This window comes from Silene latifolia, chromosome 1 (assembly GCF_048544455.1).
Source record: "Silene latifolia isolate original U9 population chromosome 1, ASM4854445v1, whole genome shotgun sequence".
Lineage (NCBI taxonomy): Eukaryota > Viridiplantae > Streptophyta > Magnoliopsida > Caryophyllales > Caryophyllaceae > Silene > Silene latifolia.
The window spans coordinates 167087817-167111752 of record NC_133526.1 but is presented as its reverse complement, the minus strand read 5'-3'; positions in this window follow the sequence as shown (position 1 = coordinate 167111752).

Genomic DNA, 23936 nt, shown 5'->3' with positions numbered 1-23936 from the left:
AACCTAATGTCATCTTTCCTATTTATAGGAAAGACAATATTAAAACCTAGAAAATGAAATAAAACTAAAGTAGCCCGAGCCCATTAGCAAATCACTCGATCGAGCAATTTAGAACTACTCGATCGAACAGATTCATAGCAAAACCTCTCGATCGAGTAGAAAACCTACTCGATCGAGGAACTCCCATTATGCACAATTCGATCGAACACTAAAAGCATTCGATCGAGGTCTTCTCTTCTCCAAAAGTGCTCGATCGACCAATAAGGGCTTCGATCGAGTGACTTTGACTCAGCCAGCAACGTTAGTCGTTAGTTTCAGCCTTGACTTGGTGATTTAGCTTCCGAAACGACTTCACACATCCCATAACAGCAGTATTTCCGCTCCAAATCCAATCATCCTCTAAATGCAAGCAAAGTGGACGATAAAAGGCTTGATTCCACTACTTTCAGGCCCATTCCTGCAAATAAAGCAAAACAAACCAAAGTAGAATATTCGGGGCATTTCGTAGCACAAAACTACGAGGATAGCATAGAAATACGTGCATAAGGAGGCTTAAAAAGACTATATAAAATGCACGTATCAGAGGTTGTTGTGGTTGAAATGGTTGGTGACTAGAGGACCCTTCCCCTTGTTGGAAAGGACCGGGGAAGAAGGGAGAGCTAGGCATAGCATACCACAAAGTAGGTCTAGCGGGTGCGGGTTGGCGCTCACGCGCATAGAGAAGGTTCGGGTTTTTTTGTTGGGCGACGGTAGGGTCTTCGAGATCTTCAATCTCAAGCAAATAATGTGGTAAATTTGGCACCACCTTCATCTTGTCGGGGTTGGGGAGAGCAATCGAATTTCTATCTACCCCGCTCACTCGAATTTGCCAATACTTTTGATTGTCATTGGGGTTTCTCTTGATCCAATTTAGAGTGTATTGGATGTAATCTTTTGTCAACATTGTTTCCCCCATGATGTAGTTCATCCCGTTCAAGTTTAGCTTCCGGATGAGTCGTTTGGCAAGGTGGGTGATGAGTCCACCCACCACAATTTGAGTGGATCCGCCGGGAGAGTTTCTTAGGCGGTAGAGATGCAAGGCCAAATGATGAGCAATGTCAATTTTGAAGGTAGTGGGGTTGGAACGAAGGTAAGACCCGAGAATTTCCAACTCCTCCGTTCGGAAGTTGTGATTCTCCTCACGGCCGAAAACAGTCCACCTCATGTACCGGTGCCAAATTCTTATGGAGGCATTATGGACCGTGTTGGCCACCCTTTTAAAGCGAGGGTTATCGTCAAGACCGGTGATAGCCTTCCATAAGGCCCCATGGTCAAAAGTGTCATGGGCTTTGTGAGGCGGGCTTGGGTCTAACCCAAAATGGGAGGCAAAAGTCGGCAAGGTCAAGAAGTAATCCTTATTCATCCGTCGGAAATGCAAAAAGGCGACCTTTTGGCTTTGTCTATGCTTATTTATTCGGAGTGATCTCAAAAATTCCCAAGTGAGATGGGAATAAGTCTTTTCATGAATGTCATACATAAATTTCATACCCACACCCTCAAATAATTCTTGGGTCACTCGGTCTAACCCTAGTTCTCACATGGATTGTCTATCAATAAATCGAGTTGGGGTAAGGGGGCGTTGTTTGAAGAGTACGAATTTACCTTTCATGGTGATGGAAGAGAACTTGAGGTCCAGGAATGCCGGATCGGAACTCATATCGGATGCCGTGGCCTCCACCATCTCGGCTTGTTGAAGAGCCAAATCCCCCTTTCTCACTCTCTTTTTGGGTGCCATTGGTGTTTTTGGTAGAGGGTTAATGGAGGGAAGGAGGGTTGTGGTGGTTTGTTGGTGTTTGATTGGTGTTTGGAGGTGGTAGATGGTGATTTGGGGAAGAAAGTTTGGAGTTTAGAGGGAGAAAGGAGGAAGCAAAGTGTCGTGCAAAATGAAAGGATTTGGGTGTTTTTTGTGTTAATTAACCCGTCATAATATTCCCAGCCGGTCAGAGGACCGGCTGCCGGTGCCCCGGCTGGGAGTACAGGCTAAATTTTGAAAAATTGTAAAACTTACAGGGGACTCCCAGCCGGTCAGAGGACCGGCGGCCGGTATCCCGGCTGGGAGTTCATTCTCCTCTTCAATTCTTTACATATGCTTTCCCAGCCGGTGGACCGGCTGTCGGCCAGCCGGCTGGGAGTTCTCTCCCTCTATACTTTGTCAAGTTTTCCTCAATGGGTGCTCCCAGCCGGTGGACCGGCTGGCACCCCCTCTTCTTCCCCTTTTCACCAATTTGATTTGTAAATGCATTCCCAGCCGGTGGGCCGGCTGCCGGCCGGCCGGCAGGGACACACCTCCTCTTCAATTCTCAAATTTTTATAGAATTTTCCAGAAACTTCCCAGCCGGTCACGGGACCGGCGGCCGGGTACCCGGCTGGGAATACACTCACCTTTAATTCCTTCAAAATTATTCTCAAGGTTACAGCTAACTCCCAGCCGGTCAGAAGACCGGCCGCCGGTACCCCGGCTGGGAGTTCATTTGCTCACATTTTCTTCAATTTGCCCTTAGTTTCATTCCACTTCTTCAATTGGCCTTGAAATGCGTGTTTTCGTCTTTCTAAGCCGACTCATCAAGTAGGGAAAGGCCAATTGAAGGTCATGCGCTTGTTCTTCATCAAAATCCCAATTCCTTCATACCGACATTCCGTCATCAACCAAATCGCCAAGTATAATGGATCCAAAATTCTCATTTACCTATATACATGCATGATATGTACAATTGGTGGTTCTTGTGGGACTCCACCAAACCATTTCTTGCATAATATTGAGGTTACTCATCCCCCAAGGAAGGGGGGGGGGGGGGGTCTTCCAAATCAATTTCATTTCGGGTCTCGACGGGTTGACCCTCATAAAAGTACTTCACTCGGTGCCCATTCACTTTGAAGCATTCTCCTTTGCGATTCTTCAACTCAAATGATCCATATGGAAACACGGTAACTACTTCAAAGGGTCCCGACCACCGAGACCTCAACTTCCCGGGAAATAGTTGAAACCGGGAGTTGAAAAGTAGTACCTTGTCTCCCACAACGATCTCCTTCCTTGTAATCTTCGAGTCATGCCATTGCTTGGTCCTTTCCTTGTAAAGTTTTGCCTTTTCATAAGCATCCATCCTCAACTCATCAAGTTCATTAAGTTGAAGGAACCACTTGTTCCCCGCGACATCCAAATCATAATTGAGCTCCTTAAGAGCCCATCTTGCCTTATGCTCCAACTCAAGAGGTAAATGGCAAGATTTACCATAAACCAACCGGTCAGGAGTAGTGCCAATTGGGGTCTTGTATGCGGTTCTTAGAGCCCATAACACATCATTGAGCTTAGCACTCCAATCTTTCCTAGACTTGTTCACCACCCGCTCCAAAATAGCCTTGATTTGTCGATTTGATACTTCCACTTTCCCGTTGGTTTGGGGGTGGTATGCAAGAGCTACTTTGTGCCGGACACCGTACTTTTTGAGTAGAGAGTGGATGGTGCGGTTGATAAAGTGTGACCCACCATCACTTAAAACGGCTCGGGGCACTCTGAAACGGGGGAAAATGTAGTCTTTGAATAACTTGGTAACTACCTTTGAATCATTGGTAGGGGCGGCGATTGCTTCAATCCGTTTGGACACATAATCCACCGCAACCAATATGTATTGGTTGCCAAATGATGATGGAAATGGTCCCATGAAATCCACGCCCCATACATCGAAGAGCTCCACCTCCAAAATGTTGTTCAAAGGCATTTCATCTCGTCTTCCAATATTACCTCTTCTTTGACAAGAATTGCAAGAGTGAACCATGGCATAGGCATATTTGAACAAGGCGGGCCAATAGAAGCCACAATGAAGTGTTGGAATATGTGTCCTCCGACAATAATGCGATCACAATTGTCGATCATAATGATCACATGCCTAAATCTCATTTTAAGAATACATGTGGGATGTAATATTTTACAGTCAACTCAACAAAAGTTTTTGATAAGGGTTTCATCGGCCACACCGTGCCCTTGTCGGATGTGTTTTGGGCTAAAGATAAATGTTAATGTAATTTTATCGACCAAGAGTTCTAAAAGTAGAATCGATTAAAGCGTTAATCCACCGAGTTATATTGATAAGGGATTCATCGGCCGCACCGTGCCCAAGTTAATATGAATTTGGATCTTGGAATCATTTATCATAGTTGGGTAGAGGTCACTATGTAAATGCTATACTTGAATTGTTTACAAGTATTATTATAATGATGAATGTGTTGTTTTCATTATTCTGTTATCATATTGTTCTATTTCTTTACCTCAAATTATACGATATCATTTCGATTTTTAGTCCAAATCTCCTTTAAAACATCGTAACTAAAAGACAAATATGAATTTTCTTCTAAAAACCTCATATGAACCATTGCTAAGGATCTCTGGTGAAGAGTATAGATAAAAGTTATTCATTATCAAACAGGTTTTTGATTCTTGACTAACACATCTACTTACAATGGACTATTTTTCATATACTTAATTGAATTAAGTACCTTGAAGCGATAAATTATTTTGGTAATTAGATTTGTCGGAAATCGTAATAGACCAAAATACCGCAACCACTTCAATGAAAGTTTTAAGACTAAACAAACGAATGAAGAGTAGTCTTCATGAATATAATTTTGCTTCTCAAAGCAAAGACTCATTGAAATGAGTGGGATCATTCTCTTAAACCGTTAAGAAAAGGATAAGGTTTTAAAGAAGTAAAATTAGAATGGAATTGAAACAAGGTAATGTTAAAAGTAAAGTTATTGAGAATAACGATACTAAACCTATCAATCCCGACCGATAAAGTTTCCATTGTCTTAAATGTTGGACACTAGAAAGGAAACTACCCCAAATTGTTAAAGAATAAGCAAGTTAGTTGTGGGACATCTAATAAAACTTAGTTCTTTATTTATTTGATTGACATAAGTTTTGCTAGTACCATTTCGTCAATATTAGAAACCGATGGTGGTTTTCATCATTGCATGCGATACATAGGATGATTAGAATATGACGACTAGCATAAAATAATGTCGAGAGATAGAGTCATTGTGTACACAATCCAATTTTGGGTTTAAAGTTGTACCTTAATTAGGAATATTAAGTACATGGACCCTAAATAAGAATATAATTTTGTTAAGATACAAAAGAGGTTTCACTTTTATGGCCCTATACACCATGATTTGATGTATGGCTAGCCCATTATCAAGGTGATTATATTCTAAACCAAACTAGAATGATATATCATGAAGATGATGCAAGACTCAAATTGGTAACCCAAGATTAAACCTTAAATTCTGGAATGATGAACGCAAAGAGTTATCGAGTACTCTTGAAACCATTAGATCTTATGGTATATGCGTATCTTGTATTCAAAGCAAGATGTCTCGTGCCTTTTGGTTGAAAAGGAGATCGAGGTTGTAAATCATTGATCCTAAATAGGTTGATCATTTTCTTTTACCAACGATTTAGGTTGACACTAATGTGTTCACTTAATAAGGTAAATAGAGAAATCTTTGAAGAAGTTCAAAGAGTTCCAGGAATCACGATTTAGTCGTGATGGGATTATCAAAGTGAAGACTTTGATATAAGCCAAAGGAAATGTGATATAATATCACAAATTAAACTCTCTTAGCACGCATTATGGGATAATGTGTGGTTGTATAAAGAAATCAAACGCTATTCAATAGGGTTTGGACTTTAATCAAGTTACCTTGAGTTACTTGATCTAATTTTGGGGATTTTATCATTTTGTCTAAGTTGTTTTTCCCACTAAATCTAAACGATTCATATGAGATATGAAATGGTAGGGTACCATGCTTGTGAGTTCTCACAAGAAACAAATGCTCATTTTCCCTTACTATAATCACGAGTACAGCGAGTTTGTGGCTCGTGAAGCTGTCTTTCTAGAATACAAGTTTATTTCTAAAAGACAGAGTGGGAGAATTATTTCAAGAGCCACAAAGAATGTTATGTCGCAAGAAACTGGTCTTTCTTGGCTACATGAGACGTTTTGTGTAAGACGTTGTTTCTTCAAAACCTAGGAGGTTAAAGTCATCACTTGTTGAAGATGATGAATTAGTGTTACTTTTAGAAAGTAAAGAGCTTGCAACTTACAAAGAAATTGTTTGATTCAAGTTGATTACTTCTGGAAAGTAATGAACATATGACTTACATGAGAGTGTTTAAGTCACAACTCAATACAAGGCTTAGAGCCATGAAAATCCGAAATAAATTCTGAGTGGAATTGTTGGATATCAAAGAGAGATATCAAAGCTTGATTAGTTGCAAAGTGTTTTGCACTATTCGGATCTTCTTAGGGATTGTACTTCATTATGATGATATACATATAACGAGTGAATCTAAAACCGACTTCTTCAATTAGAAGGAATGTATTCAATACATGTCATGAGTTTTATAGATTCTTACAGTCCAAAGATAATGTGCAACTTAAGAGATTGTCTTAAGTAGGATATCAATGAGTTAGAATCAATGATTTGATCATGTTATAAAACTTTTCTCGATAAATCGAGAAGTTGTGTTTAGAGTTTAGTGGGAGTTACGGAAATTTTAATTAGTCTAATATGTGGATGACATATTGATCATTGGGAATGATTTAAGACTTGGAGATATATATATAATACATCTTTAATATCCAGATTTATGGAGATAAATCCACATGATATTAGCGTCGAATAAGAAGTCTTATGTTGATAAGATTCATGACTAGTTCAATCAAGTTGAACATATTTGATTGATTCCATTTGCTTCCGCTGCCGAATCAATTAAATAGGAAATGATGTATAACACTTCATATACTTTGAGTATGATGAATTGTTTCAAATCGAATTTAAGTAATAGTTACCAAGTAAGCCATAAAGATTACCCTTAAGTGCTTGCAGAAGCATTAAGGATGTAATGCAAAGTGTTTTGATGCAATTTTGTGTAAGGGTGTTACACAAGTGACAATTGACAATTAAGATTGCGCATGGCTTCCGACAAAACCATAATCAAAACACATTAGGATGGTTAAGATACCATTGTGGCTATGTTATTTAAGAAATAGATTTTCTAGAATCGTTCTAGGCAATAAAGAACAATGAGAAATATTTACAACGGAAATTGAGTACACTTGCAATCATGGGATGTACAAGAAGGATGAGTCCCGCACACTGTGAAAACAGTGGGAGCTATTCTAAGGCTAGAGGGCCTATGTCTTGATTGGATCTCGCCACGTACTCAGAAAGTTTTGTAATGCAAATGTATACATTACAAAGGAAAACGAGTATGTAGTAAGGTTGAGTAAGGTACAACAAGTTGATAAAACCTACTAACCAAAGCCTTCTCATAGGCTTAACCTGATGAGTCATGTCATTTCAATTGAATTGAGATGAACAACTACATACAAGATCTAAATTGGATATGAAGTAGTAATCAAGTATTGACTACTCATATGATAATCACATTTGTCGTTCGAGTTTTTAAAAAATCTGAAAACTCCTTTTATACTTTGTTACATCCAAACGGGTTGTAGAGACAATATTGAACCCCGTTAAAGTGAACCCGGATTAATATGGTATTCGCCCATAGTCACTTGTATGAGGTGACGTCTCGAAGTGACTAGAGTGTGATGCGATTGATGGCAAGTTCAAATGCCAAAGAGTAATATGAGATGACTAGTCGAACACATAGGCAGACTGTTAGGAACACTTTGTCGGGCCTTATGACCGCTTATAGAGTTCTGGCAAATTTATATAGCCTGGTCGTGGCGAGAGCTACTATAGTATTCTAATGAGTCGATTCTTTTGACTAAAGACTGTTCACCTAAGGTGGCACAGTTTCAGATTAACTTTGATTTGTGTTACTACGACCTTCGTAAATGGGGTCAAATGGGCATATTTTGGGTTATGATGGCTGTGGCTAGTCGAAGGGAATAAGTGCGATAGGAATTGTCCACCCCCTTGTCAGGGTTAAAACAATATCTCAGGGCCACTCGAGGAGTAATGAACTGGAAATGCGTGGCCACGCTCGGTAGGTATCTATGATAGATAAATCCGGTCAATCAGTTATTCTCCAGATCAAGGAAACCACTCTCGATATGATCACTTGCAAGTACGACCTGAAAGACACCTTGCATTGAGTGGGAGATAGTAATAGGACAAGAGAATTGGTGACGCACACTTGTCGAGGACAAGTGGGAGATTGTTGGAATATGTGTCCTCCGACAATAATGCGATCACAATTGTCGATCATAATGATCACATGTCTAAATCTCATTTTAAGAATACATGTGGGATGTAATATTTTACAGTCAACTGGTCCACACATATCGGTAATGATTGGCTGACTAGAGTTTGACATTACTGTCGTGCTATGGTGGTGATCAGTTGATCCCCTTAGGTCATACCTAAAGGATAACACTCTTAATTTATTATTTAATTGATCGTATGACGATACGGGTTAATTAAATTATTTAAAATTGACGGACGATTTTGGAAGTAATATTTACGTGTCTCATTGTAATTTGATTAAAATAAGATACGGTCTAAGTAATCGAATTGTTTTATTGCTTAGATGAAATTATTGTTTACGGAAACAATTGAACTGAATGAATAATTTATTATAAATACAAGATGTTGTAATTTATAATTAGTAAAGTGTTTTGGTACAAGTAATTGTGAATTACTAAGTCGATTTTGTACATGACGTATTTTATTAATACGTTAAAAATACATGACATGTGACATGTGACAAATTGACAAAGATAAAATGGAATCCATTTTATCCCATGTAGACCGAATTATGGGAGGGAGTATAATGTTTAATTTGTGTTAAATTATTAAGTGGAGAGCATAATGATGATAACTAGCTTATAGCCATGCAAGCCTAGTGTTTCTTGAGAAGAATGACTTGCCCATGCATTGGCTCATCTCTCCTCTCCTCTCCTCTCTCCCACCCGGTTTTCCAAGTGCCATTTAGAGAGTTTTTCTATATCATTTTTCATTCATACTTTTACACAATTATTTCTAGCGTAAGAAATAATTTTTCCTCTCTACATCTCATAAAATTAGAGAGATAAAACTCCAAAATTCCTTCCTCTATTTACCGAAATAATAGAGCACAAAATAAATATTTTGGGTCAATTTTATTAAGGTTAATATTGTTCTAGTATTAATAATATTAGTCTTTTAGGAGGTTATCTTGGGTATAATTCCTTGGGAGAGATTCTATCCTTGAATCTTTGTTCATCCATTATTGGAAAGCTCAAGAACTAACAAGAAGGAGATCTTGTTGGTGCCCTTTTAATCCGAAAATCATATGGTGAGAAAACGATTTCTTCTCTATATTTATTTATGTTTGCATGCATAAGATTTGTATTTAATTTTATGACTAAATTAAATGTAACATATATGAATATGTAAATTAATGAGATATAGATTTCTAACATGAAGAACCCGGGCTTGGGTCCTAGAAGTGGACAAATGCCCTCCATAGGTAGTAGCATGACAAGCTTGAAGAATTGCTTGACCTTCTTCTTGAGTAACACATCTTCGATAAATCCCATCATTGCATCTTCTATATAGGAAAGGATCTTCCCATACATATCGCCTAGACTCATATCTCAACTTCTTCCTAGCTTGGTTGTCAAGTTCTTCCGGGATAAAGCTAGAGCTCAAGTAATTAGCTATATCCGCATACCAAGGGTCGGAGTGCGTGATAGCTAAGATAGAATCATCGGGCAACCACTCATCAATGGGGATTCCATCATCCACATCCCCTCGGGATTCCCTAGTTAACCTTGACAAATGATCCGCAACAAGATTCTCGGATCCCGGTTTATCTTTGATAATAACATCAAACTCTTGTAGCAACAAAACCCAACGAATCAAACTTGGTTTAGCATATTTCTTGACCATGAGTTGTTTGATGGCGGTATGATCCGTGTAGACAATGACTTGAGAACATAAGAGATAAAGCCGGAACTTCTCAAAGGCATACACCACCGCCAACATTTCTTTTTCCGTGGTGGTGTAGTTGCATTGTGCATTGTCAAGGGTCTTGCTTATGTATGCTATCACGTGGAGCTTCTTATCATGTCTTTGCCCCAAGACCGCCCCTAGGGCGAAATCACTCGCATCACACATTAGTTCAAATGGGAGATCCCAATTAGGTGGTTGAACTATCGGAGCCGAGACCAAGGCTTGTTTAAGCCTACAAAAACTTTCAAGACAAGCATGATCAAATACGAAGGGAGTGTCTTTAGCTAAAAGAGAGGTGAGGGATTTAGCGATTTTCGCAAAGTCTTTGAGAAAACTTCGATAGAACCCCGCGTGGCCTAAGAAACTTCTCACACCCTTGACATTTGTGGGTGGGGGAAGTTTCTCAATCACCTCCACTTTTGCTTTATCCACTTGGATCCCCTCTTTGGAAATCACATGACCTAGAACTACACCCTTTTGTACCATAAAGTGGCACTTCTCCCAATTCAATTTCAAGTTATATCGAATGCATGTTTGGAGAACAAGGGAGAGATTCTTTAAGCAATCCTCAAAGGAAGTGCCATGGACACTAAAATCATCCATGAACACCTCCATAGACTTCTCTATGAACTCGGAAAAGATAGACATCATCGCCCGTTGAAATGTCCCGGGAGCATTGCACAAGCCAAACGGCATTCTTGGATATGCGAAGACACCGTAGGGGCAAGTAAAGGTAGTTTTTGCCTGGTCATCCGGGTGAATGGGTATTTGGAAAAACCCGGAATAACCGTCAATAAAGCAAAAATACTCATGGTTTTCAAGTCTCTCGAGCATTTGGTCAATAAATGGTAAGGGGAAATGATCTTTGATTGAAGCGGAATTAAGCTTCTTATAATCAATACACATTCTCCATCCCGTGACCGGTCGGGTGGAGATGAGTTCACCATCCTCATTCTCAACCACGGTCATACCGCCCTTTTTGGGGACGATTTGAACCGGGCTAACCCAATCGCTCCCGGATATGGAGTAGATAATTCCGGCCTCAAGCAACTTATCAACTTCCTTTCTTACCACCTCCTTCAATTTGTCATTTAACCTTCTCATTGGTTGGGCGGAAGGTGTGAATCCATCCTCGAGTGTGATGCGGTGCATGCACACTCGGGGATCGATTCCCGTGAGATCATCAAGGCTATACCCAATGGCTTTCTTCTTTTCCTTAGGGACTTGCAAAAGTTTTTCTTTTTGGGAAGCCGTTAGGTCCGCATTGATGATCACGGGGAAGGAGTGTGCCTCATCAAGATAGGCATATTCAAGGGGTGGGGGCAAATATTTAAGATCTACCTTAGGAGGGCTCGGACCCTCTACTTCATCCAAGATAGGTGGTAAGACTTCATAATCTTCCTCCAAATGCTCCTCTGAGCACTTGTCCTTAGCTTCTTCAATCAATTCCTCTAGCATGTCTATCGAATAGACACTCTCAAACATTGGTTGTGACATTGCCCCGGTTAAAGAGAATTCAACAACATTCCCTCCCACCTTGAAGGTGAGCTTCCCCTCTTTGACACTAATGTTAACATCTCCGGTTGCTAGGAAAGGTCTTCCTAGAATGGTTGGTGTTTGTTGATCCTCCGGAATATCAAGTACAACGAAATCCGCCGGGATATAGAAATTACCAACCTTGACCGGTACGTCTTCAATCATACCCATCGGTCTTTGTACCGATCTATCCGCAAGTTGTAGTGTCATGGAGGTGGGAATAATGTCATGTAGCCCAACTTTCTTTGCAATGGGAAGAGGTAGAATGCTAACACTAGCACCAAGATCACAAAGTGCCCTCTTGATGTTCACATTACCCACCGTGCATGGGATGGAAAAACTACCCGGATCTTGTAGTTTCTCCGGCATGGGATTGAGTAAAATTGCGCTACATTCTCCCCTAAGAGGGACCACGCCATCTCCTTCAATGCTTCTCTTCTTGGTCAAAACATCCTTCAAGAATTTTGTGTAGAGCGGCATTTGAGTCAATACCTCGGTGAAGGGCAATGAAACCTCAAGCTTTTTCAACATATCCACAAATTTGGAGAACTTCCTCTCCTCATTCATGGCTCTACTTCTATTTAGAAATGGGATTGGAGGGTTAATGGTCTTTTTGGGAGATGAGGCTTGCTTGGTGTTAGCTTCCTCACTTGCTTCTTTACCTTTCTCTTGGTTTCTTTCAACCACTTCCTCTTGGTCTCTTTCAACCACTGTCTCTTCCAACACAAAATTGTGATCATCTTCAACATAGTCACTCACCTTCCCTTTCTTCGTGTAGTCAACCCGACTTGATGGCGAGGGAGGGGGACTCTCCTCACCATCTCTCATCACATCTCTCTTCCTCTTAGCTTCATAGTCCTTGTAGGGATCCTCCAAGCCTTTACCACTCCTCAAAGTCACCACATGGGCTTGTTGGTGTGGTGGTTGTCCATCCCGAGGATGGGAGCCTTGAGAAGGCAATGAGTGGGGAGCTCTTTGAGAAGAAGGGTTTTGGTTTGCCATATATGAATCAAATGTACTTTGATGTGCTTGGACATTTGATAACTCGGTCTTCAAGGCCTTGAATTGGTTATCCACTTTGGCATCCATGTCCCTTAGCAATTTCTCAATGGAAGAGTTGGGATTAGGTGGTTCTATGTATTGTTGGTTTTGAGGAGGTTGGTTGAAATTTTGTTGTTGTTGATACCCTTGTTGTTGGTATCCTTGTTGTTGGTTGTACGGTTGATGAGATTGTTGGTTTGAGTGGTAGTTTTGATGTTGGAATGGGGGGTTTTGATTTTGGTTGCGGTAGTTGTCTCTTTGATGGGGTGGGATGTAGTTTGGATTGTCATATTGTCTTTGGCCTCGGTAGTTCGAGCCTTGGCCTTGGTAGTTAGAACCTCGGCCTTGGTTTTGATGATATTGCCTAGAGTGATCGGGTTTGGGTGGAGGCATATATTGAGGTTGTTGATATTTGGGATCCAAGGGTTGTCCCGCATACGAAAGCTTCGGGTCTTGATTAGGGAAGGCACGATAGAGGGTCTCATGAAGTTGGTAGGAGACCCTTGGTGCACCTTGCCCTTGAAGATCAAAGCACTCTTATTGGTCTTCTTGAGGGATAGATGAACAATCGTCAATGGTATGCCCTATACCGCCACAATAGTCACAAATCATTTAAGGAGGATAGTGAGTTGGTGGAGACCTTGGTTCTTGGACATAGTAGACCTTGGAGTGGCTAGGTCCACCTTCATTAGCATGCTTTGATTCTCCTTGCTTCTTTGCCAACTTGAACTCTTCAAATTCCTTTGTCAAGTTATCCAACTTTGCCTTATACTCCAACTCTACCTTGGAAGGTCCTTCACTTTTGTAATCCACATCTCTAGCATAACTACTCTCCATCTCGGAAATGTTTTGAATCATTTCCGTGATTTGAGCATTGTTCATTCCATTAAAATTTCCACCCGATGCCGCCACAATCATGTCCCGGAACCTTTGCTCAAGAGTTTGGAAAAAGGTTTGGGTGGTCATCCATTTCGGGATGCCATGGTGTGGACAAGATGCTAGAAGGTCTCTAAAGCGCTCCCAAGCTTCACTTAGAGTCTCCATTGGTCTTTGTTTAAAGGTTTGAATCTCATGACGAATTCTTGCTGTCTTAGAAGGTGGGTAGAACTTGTTGATGAAGGCCTTGGATAGAGCTTCTTAAGTAGTGAACGTGCTCGGCTCATGGGAGTTCAACCATTTCTTAGCATTGTCTTTCAAGGTGATGGGGAAGAGCATCAAAAGCATTTGCTCCTCCGTCACACTGTTATGCTTGATAGAACCCGCTTTCTCTTTGAAGAAGGTGAGATGTTGGTGTGCATCTTCATTCTTCATACCATGGAAAGTGTCTTGTTGCATGTAGTTGATCACATGGTGCCGGAGTTCAAATGTGTTGGGAGCAAGGGCTCCATAGTTAATAGCCGAACATGCCCGATTGGGGTCCGGTCTATTGTAATATCCCATGGGTTGGTCCGCCATGTCTTCGTTTATGAGATTGTTTCGTGGAGATTCGGGTTCGTTTGTGTGATTAGAATGTTGTGAGTGGGTTGGTGAATTTTGTGGTGAATCAATAGGAGAGTTATGAGGTGGAGAATTATGTGGTGGATAGTTATGTGGTATGTCAAGAGGTGATAGGGTGGAAGAAGAGGGTGGTTGGTCTAAGTTATCAATTGTGGAAATTTGGGTAATTGGTGGGTTAATAAGGGGTGGAGATCCTCGAATTGCCGAGAGAGCCAATCTTCTTAATCTTCTTCTTGCCCAGAATGTTTTCTCGATCTCTTAATCAAGTGGGTAAAGAGGTCCAATGTAGCACCTATTCATGCACTCAACAAAAGATCAAATAGTCCTAATGCAAGAGTTGCACTAGGACAAGGGGAGAAAATAAACAAGCAACAAAATAAAAGAACTAAGCCTAGATGTAAAAAAACAATCCTATCCAATGTTACCGTCCCCGGCAACGGCGCCAAAAACTTGATGTTTATTTTATTTGCCTCACAAGTGCACGAGGGTGTCGCGAGTATGTGAGGGTCGAACCCAAGAGACGATATCTATCGCACTAGGATTGGCTATTTAGCTACTAGTTTAATTCAACCAAAGAAGGAAGTGAGAGATTTAATTAACTAAGGAGAACTACCAAACAAGGGAAAATTAGATAAATGCTATGGATGGTGATTAACAATAATTAAGAGACTAGGATATTGGGTTCACTCATATGGTTACGGGAAGACATGCACAGGATGATAAACTCAAGGGCAAAAGCATAGAAAAGACTCTATCCCTCGATACGAGACTAATCTTTAAGCTAAGATCGATTAAGTCCTCACCTAATCAACTCAACTACAATTTCATCATGCCAATCCTACTCACTAGCCAAGTTCTCACTTAACATGCAAAGATAGATAGTGAAAGCACTTAAATCCTCATTCAAGCATTAACACAAACACTTAACATGCATAATGAAATTGAAAGGCTTAAACTCAAGAATTACAACCATTCTATGCTATAGTCTACCCTCATGAAGCCATATGAGATCCCCCTCCATCCTAGTAGAGTACTACTCACACATAGTTATGGTAACAAACACAAAAGATTGATGCTTTGACATGTAACAACCAAGAAGAGACATAATATGAAGATAGAGCAACTAAATAACTTGAATATGTAAACAAATGAAAGGTAAACAACAATAAGGGAAGAATTATACCAATAATGAAGACAAAGTTGCAATCTTTGATTAATGGAAGAACAACCTTCACCAATCTCCAAGTTACAACCCAATACTCTAATGTAAACAATCCAACTAAACTATTTCTAAACTATAATAACAAGTAACTAAAGATTAGTTAAGGAAAGATTGAAGTTTTGATTAAGGGTTTGCATATGATTAAGAGAGTAATTTCAGATCTAGGGTATTCTGTACAAATGATTAAGGGAGGGACTATAGGTTGCACCACAATTAGGGCGAAATTACAAATGGGCATCAAAAATGCGGAGGTGTACTCCCAGCCGGGTAGCCGGCTGTCGGTGGCTTGACCGACTGGGAGCTTCCTGGAAGAATATTTCATTTCTCTAAGTCATCAGGTGTCATCAGCCGGTCGACCGGCTGCCGGTGGTCTGTCGGCTGGGAATGCCTTGACTTCCTCTTGTTCTTGTTGACTTCCAAGCTCCTTCTTGTGCTCCCAGCCGGGTAGCCGGCTGCCGGTGGCTTGACCAGCTGGGAGTTCGCTGTAACTTCTTCTAATTTAGCTGAGTTGTATACATATGGGGGTCCCAGCCGGCTGACCGGCTGCCGGCCTACCGGCTGGGAGTACAACTCAGCTCTTCTTCCTCCTTCTTTCACACTTAGTCTATCATACCGTTCTCTTGCTTCAATTCTCCCGTTCCCGCCTCAATTCCTGCAAGGGAGGCATAATGTCATAGTCAAGGGAGTCGGGGCATAAAATGCAAGCAAGGACATATAAAACCGACTCAAGTTGAGTCGGAAAGTACGAAAATAGGGAAGGAAGATGGTGCAAATGAATCCTATATCAAAAAACTGACTCACTTTTGATTTCCAATTAAGTCAAAGGAACCTATGCTGCAAAGGATTCCAAAATTATTCTTTATTTAGATTATGTTAAAAACCTTTGCAAAGAACTTCGTTCATTTTACATTGATCAAATAGCAAGAGACCTAAACACCTAAGCTGATGCCCTAGCCAGCCTGGGATCAAATTTCAGCCCAGCTGTATTTGATAAGATACCTATTGTTCATCTGCTGGAACCAACCATTATAAAGCCTGAACAAATCTGTCCCATCAATGAGGACACAAACTCCTGGACCAAACCATACTATGATTGGTTCTTATAGAGGATACTACCAAAGACAGGCATGAAGCAAAGGCCCTTAGAATTAAAGCTTCTACCAATACTATTATAAATAACATTTTGTTCAAAAGTCTCCGGCTGGACCTTATCTGCGATGCCTGGAACCTCATGAAGCCGAACAGGTTATTCAGGACATACATGATAGATATTGTGGAAATCACAAAGGTGGCGCAAGGTTCTAAGAACAGGCTACTTCTGGCCAACCCTAAGGGTTGACTGCCTAGCTTACAGCTCCAAGTGTGAAGCCTGCCAACTTCATTCTCCATTCATCCATTAACCATCAAAGCTACTACACTCCATGTTAGCTCCCTGGCCATTCATGAAGTGCGGAATGGATATTTTAGACAAACTACCCCAAGCTCCTGGACAAAAAGTCTACATGTTAGCCATGACTAACTACTTTTCAAAATGGATAGAGGCTGACTCATACAGCCAAGTCAAGGAGAAGGATATCATATCATTCATCAAACGTAATATCATATGCAGATATGGCATCCCCTCAGAAATAGTTTATGACAATGGTACTCAGTTCGTGGGAAAAAGGACAATGGCTTTCTTTGCACAATGGAATATCAATCTTGTCACCTCTACACCAGGCTATCCAAAAGCCAACGGTCAGGCTGAATCCAGCAACAAAGTGGCAATCAGATGCCTGAAGAAAAAACTAAAAAGAAGAAAAGGCAGATGGGCTGAAGAGCTTCCTCTAGTCCTCTGGGCTGACAGAACTACACCTAAAACATCCACAGGCCAGACCCCTTACTCTCTGGTCTATGGCTGTGAAGCAGTAATCCCAGCGGAAATCCATGTGCCAACTAACAGAAGCAGCCTGAACACCATAGAGGAGAACAAGCCATTGCTACAGGATAGCCTAACCCTGACAGAAGAATTGAGAGATGCAGGCAGGATCAGAATACCCTCCTACCATCAAACAGTAGCCAGAAGCTACAACAAAAATGTAAACATCAGGGTATTCAAGGAAGGAGACCTAGTCCTACCAAAAGTCTTCCCAAATATAAAGGAGAAAAATGCTGACAAACTAGCTCCTGCATGGGAAGGACCTTACCTGATTGACTCAATAATAGGGCAGAGAGCCTACATGCTACAGACCCTGGACGGAGAAATGATCCCCAGATTCTGGAACATCTCCCACTTAAAACTATTTCATGTATAAACTTACTATCCTATGATCCAAACCAGGTAAAGCCATTAACTTTGTTTCTTACCTTGCTAAGTTTTATATGAAAACCCCTGAATGAAATAATACGACTTTTCTATGCTCTCAATACATGCTTTCCTGCTAATTGCCATTTTGCCTGAATACCTACCTGCTATATTCTTATTTAATATAAGTACAAATTCTACCATATTCTTATGTTAAATCCTGAAAACTTGCTTTACGCCTTTTTCTATAAAATTATCTAGCTCATTATTATCGCAGGCTTAAACAAATGTTCAGGATTGAGGGCCACTCCACCCAACATGAACAACATCTCTGAAATGCTTCACAAACCTTGGCATTTTTGCCACATCCAAAAAATACACAAAAACTGAGCTCAGTATGAAAAGACAAGTATGATGGTGAAAAAAGACCAGACCACTTGTCTTTAAGCCCTCCTGACAGGCTGAGGGCCATAAGCCCCCCTGACTGGAAACCACCCCTCTTACCCCAAAAAAAGCCCTCCAGACAGGCAAAAAGCCACGATTTCCTAAAAATGGATTAAGAGCCATAAGCCCTCCAGACAGACATTATCTTAACAAAATGACTCAAATTGCACTATTGCATGTACCATCTAATTAAACCAAGGCACACAGAGAAACAGGAAAACATCTTCAGATAATGACAAAGTAAAAACAGAAGTTTGCCATGGAACATCCCCCTCTGGGTAGGACAAAATACCAGCTTGCAAAGAAAATTAAAAGATATTTCTGTCCAGGGAACATCCCCCCTGGATGGGCCAAAATGTACTACCCTAAAAACTAAGCTATCAACCTGCCTTGGAAGCAGTAGCAGAACTAATACCCTCATCAACTGCCTCCTCCTCTTCATCATCCTCTTCCTCGTCAGCCTCACCAGTTTTCTCTTTGGATGGAGGAGAATCAACCTCGTCATTAGCATGCAACTTGCAAAGGTCAGGATAAGTGGAATTTAAATTAGCCATCTCTTGCTCTGGGTTCCAGTATGGCCTGACTTCAACAGGCTCCTTCATGGCATCTACACGACCCTTACCAAAGAAATACATGGCAGCATCCTTGTATCTACCCTGCACCACGTCCCTTTCAGCAGCAAGCTCCTCATTTACCTTCAACTGATCCTGCATAGCCTGCTTCTCAACTTTCAACTCTTCCTGGACACTGACAAGCTTGGCCTGGATAGACTTCACAGCGTTCTGAGCAGACCCCAATTTTGATGTCTCCACAACTAGACAAGCTTTGCTTGCCTCATTCTCCTTCTTTAAAGACTCATTCTCCGTCTTCAGCACTTCTAAATCTGTCTTCAGGGATTCAACATCTTTCTTCAGGCATTACACCTCCCAGTCCAGGGTCTCTTTTTTAGCATTGGAGGCTTCCAGCTCACAAGCACCTCTCAGCATATCATTTAGATTCTACAAACAAAACACAAATCAGGCAAACTAGAAATACATAACCAAAACAAAACCAAGGAGAAAAGAGTCATACCTCCTGCAACATGGAGACCAGGTTAGCAGCATGGTCCCTGGAACGATACATGGCAGCCACTGCCTGAGCAGACATTTCCTCAGCCTGGTACTTGTAGTAGGGATCATCAACTAAGAAAGAATGAGCCTGGATCTGCTCCTTAGCAAATTGAACATCAGCAATCCTGACCCTAACCTCCCTAACCTCACTCACACCACCAACCCCCTCAGAAACCTCATCCGACCTTTTCCTCTTTCCAGCCTAACTAGGCTCATCAACATCAACCACAACCTAAGGAGGAGACACCAATTAAGCCTGAGGCAGACGCCTGGACTTGCAATGTGCTATCACTCCCTGTAGCCTCACTGCTCCGAGATTTTTCCCCTGTGATCTGAGAAACGCCTGCCTTTACTAAAGACAGGCCAAAACTAGCAATCCTGGCAGACGCCCTGGTGGCTACACGACGAAACCCTATATTAGTAATACTAACATGTGTTCAGGCAATAAAATTCACAAAGAAAAGACAAAAAACTTACTGCCTGATGAAGAGGCCCCTGAAGCCTTGGCACCTTTAACAGCCTTGTAGGTGCTCAATTTAGCCTTCTTAAAACGAGGCATAGGCCCCTGTCCAAGGCAGGCTGACTGGACCATTCTCAAGGACCCGGACTTTAGAATCAGAAGGAAGAAGACCCCTACCTTTCAAGTAATGCTCAAAAGAGGGCTTCAATTGATTAGCCTCAAGGAAAGAAGCAGACAAAGATTTGACAGGGGCAAAAATGACACCCTTGTAAGTCATAAATAGAATTTCCGCAGGGGCAGAAATCTCCATAACTTCATCTTTAGGAATAATCTCTGGAATATCCACCACTACCGGAGCTTGTTCAGCCCCAGCAGCAGTCTTTTATGCAGCAGCCTTTCTCCTTCCTCCGGCCATTTTATGAGTAATTGGAATATGAAGTTGATTTTTTCAGAGAAGAATTTATTTCACAAATGAATTCGAAAATAGAAATAAATTTTAGAGAATTGAATAATGGGAATGTGAAAGCAAAGCAAACGGTTCAAGGGTTTTTATAGCCGCAAAAATCCAACGGATAGGACAAGTCGACAAATCCAATCATGACTCTCCTAGGGTTTGATGAACCTACCTTATTTATGAACACTAGCCATTAGAGAAGTTGAAAGGAACTTAAACTGTTTTCCGGTAAAACATTCCTATACACTTTGCCTGGTCCGAATTTTTATCTCCTTATCCCTGGCCAGATACACTGGGAATAAGAAGATAAGGGGCAATTGTTGGGCCCAGATTTACCCTGCCTGATCAGACAAGAATCAGGCAATGTCCAAGCTAAGCCTGAACGGAAGACATTCGACACAAAGCATTCAAACACCTAAGAAGACACCAGCCAGGAGGGAAAGACAGGTAAGGCATCTATTAGGCCAGGCCTGAAGGGATATCTCACCAAGCCACATGATAAGCACAACCAGAACGCGTCAGGAAACATCTAAAGTTCACAAAAGTGGTTCCTATTTACACGGAAGACTTATTCAATAAAACCCACAACAACTTTGATGCAGTCAACCCAGCAGAAATAACGGCAGCCAACTCTTGGAGTCAACTAACTACTCCCGGGTAAATAGGGCACGAGGCCTATTTACCAAAAAAGCCTAAAACAACCTCAAAGGACCGTTGCAAGGCCACTATAAATAGCAAAGAAGAAGAGAAGAGAAGACACTTACTTACTCACTCGCATTTTTACTACCATATTTGTAATCATAAACTACTTAGCATTATTATTAAGTAGCCACACTCTATCCCTTGCCTGACATACACATTCCCTGTCAGGATACCTAAAATCATAGTAATAATCCCTCCTGGCTTGGTGCCCATGGTTTTTTCTCTTATTCCCAGGGTTTTTCCACGTATAAATCTTTGTGTCTTACTTTAATATTTGTTCTTTATTCAATCTGTCGTACTTGTGACACCCATCGATAACGCGGAAAATATAACTAAAAAAATTAAAGCGGAAATTTATGAGATTTTAAAAACTTTTTATTACTAGTTAAATATTAACACGCGGGAGCCACTAATGAAATGAAAGGAATACAACGATAGGCAAACTTAGGTTATTACAACCCAAGCCTAAAAAGTGGGGAAAAGATATCCCACGAATAAACAGATAAGGGGTTTCTAAACTAGCAAACTAAGGTCAAAGGGTTTAGTTCTCGCTAGCCCACACGTCTTCCCCACGTAAGGATCTTTACAACCTGTCATTCATGTAAACATGAACACCACAATCAATGGGGAGTCACTCAAGGTTCTCCCAGCCACAATATGTCGAAATACAAGTAAACAAGCACTTAATTAAACATATTGATCATACAACATATTTGAACAATAAAGAACAAGGGGATATAATGGATAATCATGATGAGATAGGCATAATGCATTAAAATAAATATGCAATCAAGAAGATAGAATAACCAAATCAACCAATTCATATTGACATGACTCACAAGTGTAAGACCAACACAAAGTGTAGACGGAGTATCCGGCTTAGAGGCTACCTTTAAAGCATGTCCGAGATACTACACACAAGACTACATCCTAAACTCCAATCCTCCTGGTAGGACGACGATAATAATACGGTCCTAGGCTAAACCTGGATCCAGACTCTCGGGATGGACGTCACCCGATTCGACATGCGGTGACCTATCCGCATCCAAGACTCGAAACATGGCACACAGACCGTAACCAAAGGTCGATTAACCCCAAATTGGAAACATGGCACACAGTCTGTAACCAAAGGTCCGAAGAGGCGGAAGGATAACCCAATCCGGAAACATGGCACAAATATCCGTAACCAAAGGTCCGAATGGGTAAATAAGGAAAGTCTAGTCATTACACAATGTAAAACGTCACACTTCAGTCACAATAAGAGTAAGAATGATGATACAAATATAAACACGATAGAATGTCCTATTTCACGGATAAACAAGATTACATCACGGAATCACTAATGTCACATTCATACTTATGGCTCACATCTCACCATAAGTACGGATGGGAACATCAATCCTGACGATCATATCGCAACTAGAGGGCTTATAGCTCACCTCTAGTATCCGATAGGACCAATACTCTCACAACCGAACAATACAAGACATAATCAAGAATACGACTCTTACAAGTACTTATTTATGGTGAATATCCCATACTTGTATTATATTACTAAATGTTCCACTTTACAATTTAACATGCCGGTTGAATAAAATATAATACGTGATAATGAATAATTTACGTCAGGTGAAATCTACGAAATAAAATGTGAAATCCAACAAGTGAAGCATACCAAGTCCAATCAAGTAAAATACACAAATCCAACTAATTCAACATAATTAGCCCAACTAATAAAGCCAAAAGAGCCCAAACACACAAAGGTAGTGAGTCCAATTAATACAAGAATTTGAGCCCAAATATATACTTCATAAAAATCAATATATATATATAAAAGAGGCTTTTTTCAGGCATTTTGAGAGACTCCAAATTTACTAAAACACTTAATTAATTTTCTATTTATCCAATTAACTTATATAATAAAATAATAATATAAGTTTGAGTTTTAAATCTCCAATAATAAACAAATTCTATCTTAGCTTTGTGATAAAAAATATGTGTAATAAATAAAATAATAATATAAGTTTGAGTTTTAAATCTCCTAAGTTAAAACAAACTCTATCTTTATGAATAGATAACTATTACGTATTATGTATATATATACAACTTCTCCCATCTCCATCTCTTTCACAGCCAAATTTTTCATGTGTATTAAAGATGTATTATGTATTATTAATGCGATTGTATTTTTTTTTTCTTATCTTGCCAAATTGGTTTATTTCTATGATCTAGTAGGTCTTTTCGTTTGAAATTGTTTTATGATCACTTATAATAGTTTTTTTTTTGTGTTACAGGCAATCTCTCAAGAGGAGCGTGTGCAGGGTTCGACTGCGACTTTGTCGCAACCTCACCAAGTTCTTTGGCTTTGCACTCCGTATGTCTGCTCCATCCTCTTCTGCTCGACAGGCTTCTCGCACGACATCTTATACATTTGCTTTAGGTCTATTACTCATAACTTTTTAATGCTTTGTTATTATTGTAATTAAAAGAGTACAATACAAGGGTTGTGTTAAGGATATGATTGTATTTGGATTTGAAATAAGATGAAATCCAAATGAAACTCACTATTAACTGGACATGAAATAAGATGAAAGACAATTATTTTCAAACATTTGAGTATTTCAGTGTAAATCCTTTCTCTATCAAATGATATGCTTAGATAGTTATGCAGTAAAACTCGATTATGTTCTAATTACTTTTTTGTGTTTGTGTTTGTATTGGACCTTACAGGCTGCAGCCCCTTGAACTAGAACTTCTTCTAAAGAAGAAGTGGTAATCACTACCATGTTATGAGTATAACTATAATAAAGACGATGGGGTAAGACGGTGTCACAAGGTGAGATGATACATTTCTATAAATATGACCGTATCGCAATGTATGACCTCTCATGGTGACCAACAAGCCATAGGAGTATAGAACCTATATGAAATTGATACATTGAGGGGTAGAATGAAACATGATAAGATTATTGGCATAATTTCTAATTAGAATGAAACATGAAAAGACCGTTATTCTGGTTTGGCATATCCGTCAGGTGGGATGGTATTTGAATCGTTTTATACCTAAGACAGATATCCATCTTAAGCAAGACCTATTGGATTCTTGGAGTTATTCTAGGAGCTTGGATAGCAACAACAATCATACTACCACTGATAATGTAAATACCTCTAAAATAATTTAAACG